Raw genomic sequence first — 12,035 nt, 5'->3', positions numbered from 1 at the left:
ACATGCTGATTTCACGTGAGAAAAACCCACCGTAATGTCAAACAGTACAAGGTGATAGTGAAACGATAAAGTCAGGTTTACAGCGATAACTTCTTCGGAGAAAAAGACAAATAAGATACTGCTATCGTTTCGACAGGCACCAGAATATTTCAGTTAATCTCCACATAATAGCAATTGGTCCTCAGATGAGCACTCGAGATTTATATTACGGGTTTTTTATGACAACGAAGTATCAGTTATTTTATCTTATCTCGCACAACGTTTCAGCACGGCAGAATGTTGTATACTGCCTCCACATGGTCTGAAAACGATGGTGTAACAGTTTGGATTAGATGAATTGTTTGAAACAGCGCGTAGGTATTCCTGTGTGGCGCTTATTCTACGTTGGGAATTTGTAAGCCTGAGGGCACGTAGCACACACCCATACGTCCGCAAGCATTCACACAAACAGGACGCGAAATGCGTCGCCATTTAATTGTTTCGCTGATGTATTTCATTTCCCAGTAAAGCTGTTGCCACTGTGACCGCAAAAGAACACCGTATAGAGTTGGCAAAATGGCGGGACTAATTATTTTAAGAGAATTGCTACTTTCAGAATAAAGGGGAGTCAAAATAAAGCCAGTCCAGAGAATATTCTTAAGGAAGCAATTCAAACAGCGCAGGCATCTTTAGAAAAGTATCTGGAACGAGTAAGAACATCACATAACCAGTTGAATAAAATAATTTTGCAGATTGGGCCGCTTCATTTTGAACATTAGAAACAGTTATAAAACAAAACCGACGTTTCAACTTTCTTAGAGGATATCTCTATGAGGTGACGAAACTACAGGGCTCCGATGATGGTCTTCCATATGTACCGTCCCTTTCCGACTGCCGCGTGACAACTGACATCTCAATTCTGAAACATTATAGGAATGTCCAAAGTCAAGATGCGTGTATTGACAGCTACGGGCTGGGTTACTCTAGCGGATGAGTGGCAGTCAACAGCGAATCGCGCAATTTGTACCCAGGGGCCACTGGTTTACAATGTAGAACCGAGGTCGTAAGGAGCTACTTTCTAGCGGACAATCCCTCCTGTTCGCGTCGTTGGGAAGTTTAATTACATCAGTAGTCTCTCAATTTTCGCTTCTCAGCCAGAGCTGCCGAGCATGCATACGGACTTCTTAGAAGTGAATATCCCCGATGGATTCGGCTATAGTACATGTGCTGTATTGTTACAACACGGCGCGTTGGGAAGACCATTTTCAAAACCCAGTAGTTTCTTCGCCCTGACAAATAGAGCTACAAAGATGATCGTACTGGCAGATTTGTATTGTGACTGTTTTTAATACGCCAACTGACATGATCAAGTACCTATAAGGAAGTTATTGAGATTGACACTGGTCTGCTGAATTCTACTCACGTACACCGGATAGTATTGCCCTAGTGAAAAATAGCTTGTAGAACAGACCAGAAATATCGCAGCGCTAGTCTGCTGTAAACAAGTCAATTTAAACATCGTTGAGTCAGAATATTGACAAAAGGAACCTGCATATTTTTCTTTACAAAATTTCGGTGTACATCAGTTAAATCTGTAAAAATAACCTTGCAGGTTAGGTTCTGCAAGTGGTTTCTGAATTGGATCTACGTGTTTCCAGAACAACATGATTTTCATTTCGACAGTTCATTTTATCAAAGGAGGGCTGTCTTCGTAGGTGAACTTACAGAACACGTGCCACTACGCATCAAAATACCTTCATCAGCGCGTCGAACACCCTTTCCATAGTATAATGATTGATATTTCGTGCGCAATTTTTGGGCCAGTTTTATTACAGTGACCCTGTAGTTTCTTGTGGGCTACGACTTTTTTTCAGATACCGTACCGTGCAGCTTCACTGGTGAGTAGCAGAGTTGCAGATAAAATAACATTGGGGAGTATCGCTAATGTTCCCCGCCAAGTGGAACACTCGGATGTTCCATTTGATGACTGACATAGAGACCTTGCAGTAACAGCAGAGTACAGTTGGACACAAGGAGGATTAGAGATCTGAGGGTATTTAATCAGGACAGTTTCAAAAGTGCCAGACGCATGGGAAATTCCAAATTCAAAGCTGGGTGGTAGCTTTCTATGGGACAAGTATCAAGTGTTGAAGGGACTATCCTCATCTGAGAACGACGGTCATTGTCGGCGAGATTAACATCGTAAGAGGGTTGTCAGAGGCTGTTTCAAGTTACGTCGTCGGATAGAAATAGAGGGTAAATTTAGTCATTTCGATGAAACCACCTATACGTCTAATCTCATGATTAATAATTCCGAAAAAACTTGAAAAATAGGTTACGATTAAAGCAAGGCCATCAACAGAAAAAACAGAGTAGGAAATAAGAGACGTTGTGACTTGCTTATGACTGTTAAGTAATAAAATAGCTAGTAATAGGGAGACCTCTCAGATATGCTTTACATCTCATGCCTCCTGAAGATTAGTTGACTCCTAATAAACAACAACGTTATTCTACGAATTTGTTTTTTAGCGCCTTCATGAACATGGATGAAAATTCACTTCGCAGTGAAGTGGTCCACGTCAGGTTCGACGTACACAAATAAAGCTCAGGTACTCAATGAAAAGCAGGTTTACTGAAATGAACATAAAACTTCAATTCCTCTTCTTCAGAGCATGATCACACAAGAGGTAGTTCACAATTAACTCTCTGTCAAGGAAGAGGATGGACTGTTAGCCCATGAAACGAGGAACTGATTGTCTCTTCAGAAACACTATGTTTGTCCAAAGTATTGAAATCCTGGAGGTCTACGCCGTGGAGACAAAGTCTCAGCAATTGCTTGAGGACGAAAGCGGTATGGCAAGTAGAAGATGAGGTAACTTTGACCTCAACCAAGAGGTCATTCAACGAAATCTCATGCAATTCCACATGTCATCACTTATCTCCAAGATTGTTTAAAGAAACATCACATCGTGCCACGTGCCAAAGTCAAGGAGTGGAGCGCCTCCCTATCCCCCTGCACTTCTACAAATTTTGCATGAAGCAACCATCTCTGAGTCCGTGGTAGCAAGACTTGACTTCATTTCACATGCATGTCATATTTCGCTGCCGTCAGCTCAAGCCGGGCTCCATAAGCCCGTACACCAGTAACTTGCATGAAGCCCCCCCCCCTCCCCCCACATCCCCCCGAATGCACCTATTTCCAACAAATGGCGAAACCTCCCCACTTCAATCTACCCTCCACCCTCCCCCCTGCTGCTCTGCATTCTTGGTCATGAGACTCGACTGCAGTTCTCATGCACATCATATTTCGTTGCTATCATCACTCTCACCCCGCCCCCCCTCTCCGAAGACGCAGACTTTTGCAAATTTTCCATGAAGCGCCCCAGCCATCCTGTCCTGTCCCATCCCTACACGCCCATATGCCCACATGGGGCATGGGGCACAGGGCACGGGGCACAGGTTATGGGGTACAGGGCATGGGGAAATAGCATGGGGCATGAGGCATGACTCGTGCCTCGCACGTCGCACCTGGCATCTGATGTCTCCACTCTGCAGCTATATTTGCTTTACTGAGTTCTAAAAATTCGCTTAAGGACTGATTCACTAGTCCTCGAAGCCATATATCATCCGCCAAAGAATACTGGCATGAGGAGATAGAATATTTCTCTATAAATAATTAAAAACCAACAATTGCTTATAAAGTATACATAACAAAACAAGAATTTTATGTGCTGAAAATGAGTTTTTTTACCTTAAATGCTACCCCACAAGTCTGAAAATGTAAATAGAGGCAAGTTCACTTCCATATTCTACTTGATCCTATTACCAGCGAAGGGCTGTACTGAAAAATCGATATTTCTCTATATACGATTAAGAACCAAAATTTGTTTATAAAACACAAATAACAAAATAGGAATGTGTATTTGTTGAACATTTTTACCTTAAATAACATCCCAGAAACCCAGAACACACACGAAATAATAGCAAATCCAGTTTTGCCTCCCAGTAGATGGCTACATTGAAAAAATCGTGCCAGATCAAAAGATGGCTCCACTGCGAAAAATAATCCTTAGGTCGTTGGTTGTACCATGAGTAAGTAGTTCTCACTGTTACTAGCACATAGCTCCTCAGTAAAAAAACACAGTCATAAATTAATTATTTTCCACAGCCAAGATGTCGAAATATTCTAAAATGTCTGCAAAATAAGTAGGCTACGCAATAAGCGCAATGCTCACAGCTCTTGGAATCTTCAGAATTATGTGGGTGACGTTTTCCAGAAAGTCAGATAGTATACGTCCAGGGTCATACATTCCCCACACCAACGTGAATAGTCATTTTGATGCCACTTCCCCCAATAATTTTAGAAATTCTGGTGGAATGTTATCTATTTCTTCTGCCTTATTTAATTTTAGATCATCCAGAGCTCTTTTAAATTCTGATTCTAGTACTGGATCCCCTTGCTGTTTTATATCGACTTCTGCCCCTTCTTCTATCATGTCATCAGCCAAGTCCTCCCAATCTTACAGGGATTCAGTGTATACTTTCTACCTATTTGCTCTCTTCTGCATTTTACGTGCGTTTAATGCAGTGGTTTAATGCAGTTGATTATTTATGATTATTCGCCTTCAAGGGCAGTTTCCCACCACAAGGGCAAGAGAGTGTCCTGAACCTCTGTCCTCACCTCAACCCTCTTTGACACGGCTGTTGGCTGAATGAGGCTGACTTTTTATACCAGAAGTCTTCAGCTGCCATTGCTGATAATTTTCATTCACAATGCAAGTGGTGCTGGGGTTTGAACCCAGGACTAAGGGCCACTAATAAAAAACTCTGCACCTAGACCAAAAGTGCCTGGTTAGGTGACACAACTTTCTCTGCAGTTTCAAGCCTAGTTAGGACAGTTTGACGACAACAAATTTAATACTAATTAGGCATTGAAATATACCATTAAGACATATATTTTGAGTTTTGGGGCACTAAACAGACAAAAATGGGTATACGTGGAAATTAACCCACACTTACTTTTATGTGGAAGTCATATATGACATCACATTAATTGATCTGAATCTTACAGTCTTTCTTTCATGAATTAGCTCAGGTATCAATGTGCACATCATGTTTTTTGCACTATCTCAGAATTATTTCATTTGAGGGTGTGTTGTGCACAGGAATAATTAGTTACATTCAGTCACTCTATTTGCCTTCCTAGCTAACACTTACTTTTCTGCTGTTATAAGCCTGATCAGGGTAGTTTTACAACATCTGATTTTTAGGCAGGTCTTGGGGGTTTTGGGCTGCTGATGGCAGTGAAATACTACATGCATATCAACTGCAGAAGGAGTCTTGCACCCACAAATGCAGAGCTGGTGGAGGAGGGGGAGAGGGCTCTGAAGTTCGGGGCACTTTGTGGAAGTTGCAGGTGCATGGGACCGAGCCAGGTGGCGCAGTGGTTAGACACTGGACTCGCATTCCGGAGGACGACGGCTCAATCCCGCGTCCGGCCATCCTGATTTAGGTTTTCCGTGATTTCCCTAAATCACTCCAGGCAAATGCCGGGATGGTTCCTCTGAAAGGGCACGGCCGACTTCCTTCCCCATCCTTCCCTAATTCGATGAGGCCGATGACCACGCTGTCTGGTCTCTTTCCCCAAACAACCAACCAACCAACCAGGTGCAAGGGATGAGGGGTGCTGGGAGGGGTGTGTGCACACCTGTTTGATAAGTGTTCTGCAGCAGGAGCCATTAGGCACTGCTGTGTCCAAAAGGATGTGTAATGTGAGCTGATGCCCACTGCTAGCGACACCTGGAAAAACCTTTCCACTGATATGTCGTCCCCTTAGTTCTTGCACGATATTATCTCCTCCTCTTGTTCGCATGGGGGTGCCCGAAGATGAACATTTAGCCTGCGAAACGATTCGTGCAATAATTGAGAAATTACTGGCAACTAAAGTGGATTTTTTATTCTATTAATATGTATGGCTTTTGTTGACGACATTGAGTTCCTCTGCGAAATCTCTGGATAACTGCCGATGACATCCAGCCAAGTGTAGACCAGAGTGGATCCTACTGTATCTAGATGAATACAAGACCACAGGGAAGTCGCATCAGGCAGAAAAAAAATAGCATGTTGGCATGCCAACCATTTGGTGGAGACCATAACCAAATGACCTACACAAGGTTATAACAAGATGTGGTGTTGGAGTGTTTGTGGAATACAACGCTGGTGTGCCCACTATCTCCTTGGAGCAAGAGGATGCCATTGAGAGCAGACAATTCAAGTTGGTGGTACCAGTAGTCCTGAACATCCAAATGTTCAAAAGTTTTGCAAACTGCTGTCCAACTATTCTTCACCAGTCGCACAATCCTACTGGGAGACATGAAAGGATATTTGTGTAGGCACGTTGTGGTGTAGGCCTGTAATGGATATCGTAATGATACCCCAAGACGAACAGCGCCCGCCTCTGTAGACGCTGGACAGTTCTGCTCAGAGTATTATCATGGGCTTATGATCTGTTAACATGGTACACATAATCGCTGAATTTCTTCAATTCAAAAATGATAACTACGGCTCTCTTTTCGATTTGAATGTACAGGGTGACAATTATTGAAGTGTATGAAAAAAACATAAATTAGTTACAAACTACGGTGTGCGCACACTTTGCTCAGCATGTAAACGTTACTACAGATATTCGGATTTAGGTTACGTCATGTTAAGTATGCCTGAAATTATTGGCGAAGTTGTGGCGCAGACGAATACCGAAATTCTGCATGAACCGCTGAAGTGTCGGAAGATCGATGCTAACGATGATCTCCTGAATAGCTGTTCTCAGCTCAGCAATGGTTTTGGGGCTATTGCTGTACATCTTGTCTTTAATTTAATCCCACAAAAAGGAGTCGCATGTGTTCAGATCCGGAGAATCTGGCGGCCAATCGAGGCCCATGCCAGTGGCCTCTGGGTACCCCGGGGCCAGCATGCTGTCCTCAAAGTGCTCCTCCAGAACATCAAACACTCTCCTGCTTCAATGATGTCTTGTATGCACCACATCTTGTCGAAATCGGGGACACTTTGGATAACGAGGATGAAATCATCTTCCAAAACCTTCTGTTGTGTCTAGACAAGACAGCCTAGACACAATGAGAGGAAGCCGAAAGGCACGCGCTAAGCTAAAGCAGGATGGCGTGAGGTCTGAAACAGGATACGTAATGAATGCTATAAAGAAAAGTACGTAGCTTCTGGAATACTTAACTTTAATCCATCCTTTTGGTACATCTGGAGATTGTGGCGATACAAGTGAGACTCTTTAGATACATGCAATGTTACTAATGGCGCCTTGCTAGGTCGTAGCCATTGACTTAGCTGAAGGCTATTCTAACTATCTGCTCTGCAAATGAGCTATGCTTCGTCCGTGTAGTCGCTAGCAAAGTCGTCCGTACAACTGGGGCGAGTGCTAGTCCGTATCTCGAGACCTGCCTTGTGGTGGCGCTCGGTCTGCGATCACACAGTGGCGACACGCGGGTCCGACATGTACTAATGGACCGCGGCCGATTTAAAACTACCACCTAGCAAGTGTGGTGTCTGACGGTGACACCACACCTTCACCTACCGTTCGGTAGTTACCGTGCCATAAACGAATACCGCACCGATTATTTCGTGACTGAACATTGCACACCACACAGTCATCCGTTGAGAGTGAACTCGATAGCGAAATGCGGATTCTCAGTCCCCCAGATGCACCAATATGGCTTACATACGAACCCATCCAATTGAAAGTGGGCTTCGCTAAATCAAACCATGCTCTGCGGCAAACGGTTCCCAAGCTAGGACAATTTTATTTCATACAGGTCAATAATTTTCACCCTGTAATTTCGAGATAATATGACCCCAACGCCATAGCTGGAAGCTTAAGGCATGACTATCAAGGGACGGTGGAGGGAGTATAGCCTGTCTGTCTCGAAAAGCTTTGTCTCGAGTGGAGTACCACTATCATAACATTCTTGCAAACGAGCTGAGGTAGTGGTTCAGCGATAGATGCCTCTTGAGGAAAGAATTTTCTGTAATAGTACGGTTAATTTAATATGGATGTGAATTTTTTGGCATCTCTGGCGACTGTTGGGTTTGTATGGCTTTGATAAGGTAAGGAGTGGGGTGTGTCCCTGATGCATTAAAACATGTCTCAGATTTCCACTTGCGACATGAAGACATAGAATTTTCTCTTATTGCATTTCAAATTAGGCCACTGGAGCACACTGGATGAGGAGTCCAAACCTGTTGCTAGATCCTGTTCACTTCTTCTACTGACAATGATATCATCCAAATAATTTTCTGTCACCAGAACTCCATTTGGAATTCAATTCCAAATGCAACTGGAATACGGCTGGTGCCCTGGAAATGCCGAAGATCAGACGATTATGCAAAAAAAGAGCAAATCTTCAGCCAAGGGGATCTGTAAGTAAGCAAACCAAGGTTAAGAAACATTCATCCTCTCCCGTCCCGGGTGCATCTCAAGTTCCAGACCCAAGATGTTCGTGGTCTGTAAGTAAGCAAACCAAGGTTAAGAAACATTCATCCTCTCCCGTCCTGGGTGCATCTCAAGTTCCAGACCCAAGATGTTCGTGGTCTGTAAGTAAGCAAACCAAGGTTAAGAAACATTCATCCTCTCCCGTCCTGGGTGCATCTCAAGTTCCAGACCCAAGATGTTCGTGGTCTGTAAGTAAGCAAACCAAGGTTAAGAAACATTCATCCTCTCCCGTCCTGGGTGCATCTCAAGTTCCAGACCCAAGATGTTCGTGGTCTGTAAGTAAGCAAACCAAGGTTAAGAAACATTCATCCTCTCCTGTCCCGGGTGCATCTCAAGTTCCAGACCCAAGATTTTCGTGGTCTGTAAGTAAGCAAACCAAGGTTAAGAAACATTCATCCTCTCCCGTCCTGGGTGCATCTCAAGTTCCAGACCCAAGATGTTCGTGGTCTGTAAGTAAGCAAACCAAGGTTAAGAAACATTCATCCTCTCCCGTCCTGGGTGCATCTCAAGTTCCAGACCCAAGATGTTCGTGGTCTGTAAGTAAGCAAACTAAGGTTAAGAAACATTCATCCTCTCCCGTCCTGGGTGCATCTCAAGTTCCAGACCCAAGATGTTCGTGGTCTGTAAGTAAGCAAACCAAGGTTAAGAAACATTCATCCTCTCCCGTCCAGGGTGCATCTCAAGTTCCACACCCAAGATGTTCGTGGTCTGTAAGTAAGCAAACCAAGGTTAAGAAACATTCATCCTCTCCCGTCCTGGGTGCATCTCAAGTTCCAGACCCAAGATGTTCGTGGTCTGTAAGTAAGCAAACCAAGGTTAAGAAACATTCATCCTCTCCCGTCCTGGGTGCATCTCAAGTTCCACACCCAAGATGTTCGTGGTCTCGGTCACTTCGACCATTGGGATATGGGCTGACTGAGACTGCTTGGTACTGAACCTGAGAGCTGAGCTGACCCTTTACTTCGATGGAGCGTTACCTTCTCAGAAAAAGACCGTATGTAGGGGAGCCCAACTTCTGATATGTCTCCCCATAGACAATAGTAGTTGAAGAGTCAGTGTCAACTTGAACAAGAATTGCCTGGAATTGATGGCCACTTCATTGTTAATAAGCTATCTGAGATAGGGAGGACGGCTCGGACATGGAGAACATCAGGACCATAGATGCAGTCAGCGGTTTTGGAATCAGAATGAATGGAGACCAGCTGACCCAATCGACTTTCATCTCTGTGGACTATACATTTTTTCCACATACGGTATATTTTGCCACACAAAAATATCACTGTTGGCGCTGTTGTAGTACAAAACAGCTAATGTATGAAACTAATTGCTGGGTGTGGCATTCACAGAGGAGTACTTGGCCAGCAAAGCAGGCGAATTTGGGTTATGATGTCGAGTCTCGTTCCACAGAATTGGGCGGGTGGGAAACGTGGGGTCTTGCCCACTCGTCTCGTTTAGGGTGCCTAAGGGATGCTGTGTTCTCGGAATGTTATACAACAATTCAAGCAAATAACATTAGTAGTTTTATTTCTATAAAGCAGACTGACAATACTAAACTTTAATGTACAAACGTGTCGCAAGAGATGGACGACATGCAACATAAATCCGTGTCCTAGCTATACACAATGTTCCTGCAAGTTGACAAACGTCACTGGTAACTGTTCTCGTAGCACTCTCTTCTAGGCTGTGCTAACACTCTGCGAATCCTGCCCACTAATGCCCGTTACTGAACACTAATGTCCGTCAGAGGCTGGCAGGAGCAGCGCTTATATTTACTTCTTGCAGAAGTCGCTCCTTGTCAGTGGGCTATTGGCTGACGTCGCCGTACCGTCGTCTCTCGTCTTGCGTTCTTCCTCTACGTTCCGGCGCTTGTGGATACGCCAGAACAGCAGACGCCTGTTATAGGCCCTGCAGAGCTGCCGAGTACCTGATGGACTGTTCAGTAGCCCATATAAGGGCAGGCATGTGGCTAAAGATGGCTCGTTACAGCGCACTTCATCTGGAGAGGGGACCACGATCAAACCAGCGATTCCTCATAAGACTGTCGGTAGTTTTGGGAGTTTATTCTAACTTGGCTGGATTGGGTACCAGTATCCAGAACGTTGTGCTATTGACATCTTGTTGTCGTTTAGCTGGTCGGGAGGAGCAGAACTGATCTTGTTGATTGGTTCGTAGGCTGGCTTTCGGTTGGGTTGCCTTCCTATTAAGAGGTTGTCGGCCTGGCTGCCTGTCTCACCTAAACGTGCTTTAGTGTTACCTTCCCAGGCCTAACCTTGGAACTTTCTGAGAGCCGCTCCTTGTATTTTACAAGTACTCTGTGTGGCCTTCAGCCGAGTTTTAGCTTATTAAAATTTCAAGGCTTTTTTTCTTCATGTCCGAAAGAGCAGACACCATATCCATATAAGTATACAGTTCTGGCAATACTGGCCATGACCTTCTTCTTGTGTGTGGATGCACACATATTACCAGAACTCTTACGGGACTTGGTAAGAATGTCTTCCACGAGTAATGAGTGTGTTGGGTAGGGACACTACGAATGTAATGTGTGGCCATATAACGTGAGAATGTGGGTCTCGCGGAAGGCGTGCGGGAGATAGTCCCTGCAGTCGCACTGTCCCCTATGCCCTCGGTGGCTCAGATGGATAGAGCGTCTGCCGTGTTAGCAGGAGATCCCGGGTTCGAGTCCCGGTCGGGGCACACATTTTCACCTATCCCCGTTGATATATATCATCTCCCGTCAGTAGCTGAAGGTAATAATATATAATTCTAATTTTGTGCGAGTCCTGTAGTTGTAGTGAGTGCTTCCACTTGTTGTCGAAGCCGCGTATTTTCTGCGTTCAATGCATCTATCTCTCCTAGTCTCCATTGCATCAATACCAATGCTCAGACTCTGTTTCTCACGATTTGGGAAACATAAGTGGAAACTTTCTTGCCTTTTGGTTTGGTCGCAAAGTCGCTGAGTATCCTACTGCATAAATTCTCTCGGCGTTTGATGTGCTTTTCGATGTGCCAAATGTTGCCATTTTGTTTCGATATCCTTCACACTTTTTCGATGTATATGAGACTGCCACATCATGACTGACGTTTGAGTTTGTTACTCCTTTGCTACTAACTATATTCGCAACATATTTCGCAGACAATATCCAACTATGCTGCAGAATAAAAGACACATAGTTCAAGAGGAATGATGTCATAAACAGTGAGGTGCGTGAAAAATTGTTGCATCATGCATGAAGTTTTAATACATTTATTCTTTACTACTAAGACACTCGTATCATGTTAAGGGACTCCCTGATATCTGGCAGCGCTTTCGATTGCCTTCAGCTACCAAGCGCCAAGAGCTCTAAGCGAAAACAGTAGCCGTACAGCTATAAAGAGGTTGTCGCAGTCAGTTGCTCGGCTTACGAACTTAATACGAATGCTTAGTTGTAATACAGGGACAACAGATATGAAAAATAATGCAGTATCTTGAGACTATGTTTCATTCAGAATAATCACACACGTTCATATGCAGAATAGTTAGAACAGTTCACAGAGAACTGTT

At 44.1% G+C, this 12,035-nt stretch overlaps 1 non-coding gene across 1 annotated transcript; it reads left to right on the top strand.

Moving 5' to 3' along the window:
* The first annotated feature begins 11,113 nt into the window (after positions 1-11,113).
* Positions 11,114-11,188, top strand: Trnat-ugu (transfer RNA threonine (anticodon UGU)). Its single transcript has one exon. It is a non-coding gene; the product is annotated as a tRNA-Thr (tRNA).
* The last annotated feature ends 847 nt before the right edge of the window (positions 11,189-12,035 follow it).

The sequence above is a fragment of the Schistocerca serialis genome, chromosome 1, assembly GCF_023864345.2.
Source record: "Schistocerca serialis cubense isolate TAMUIC-IGC-003099 chromosome 1, iqSchSeri2.2, whole genome shotgun sequence".
Lineage (NCBI taxonomy): Eukaryota > Metazoa > Arthropoda > Insecta > Orthoptera > Acrididae > Schistocerca > Schistocerca serialis.
Note: the sequence above shows the minus strand (reverse complement) of the source record. Positions and strands in the feature narration are given on the sequence as shown.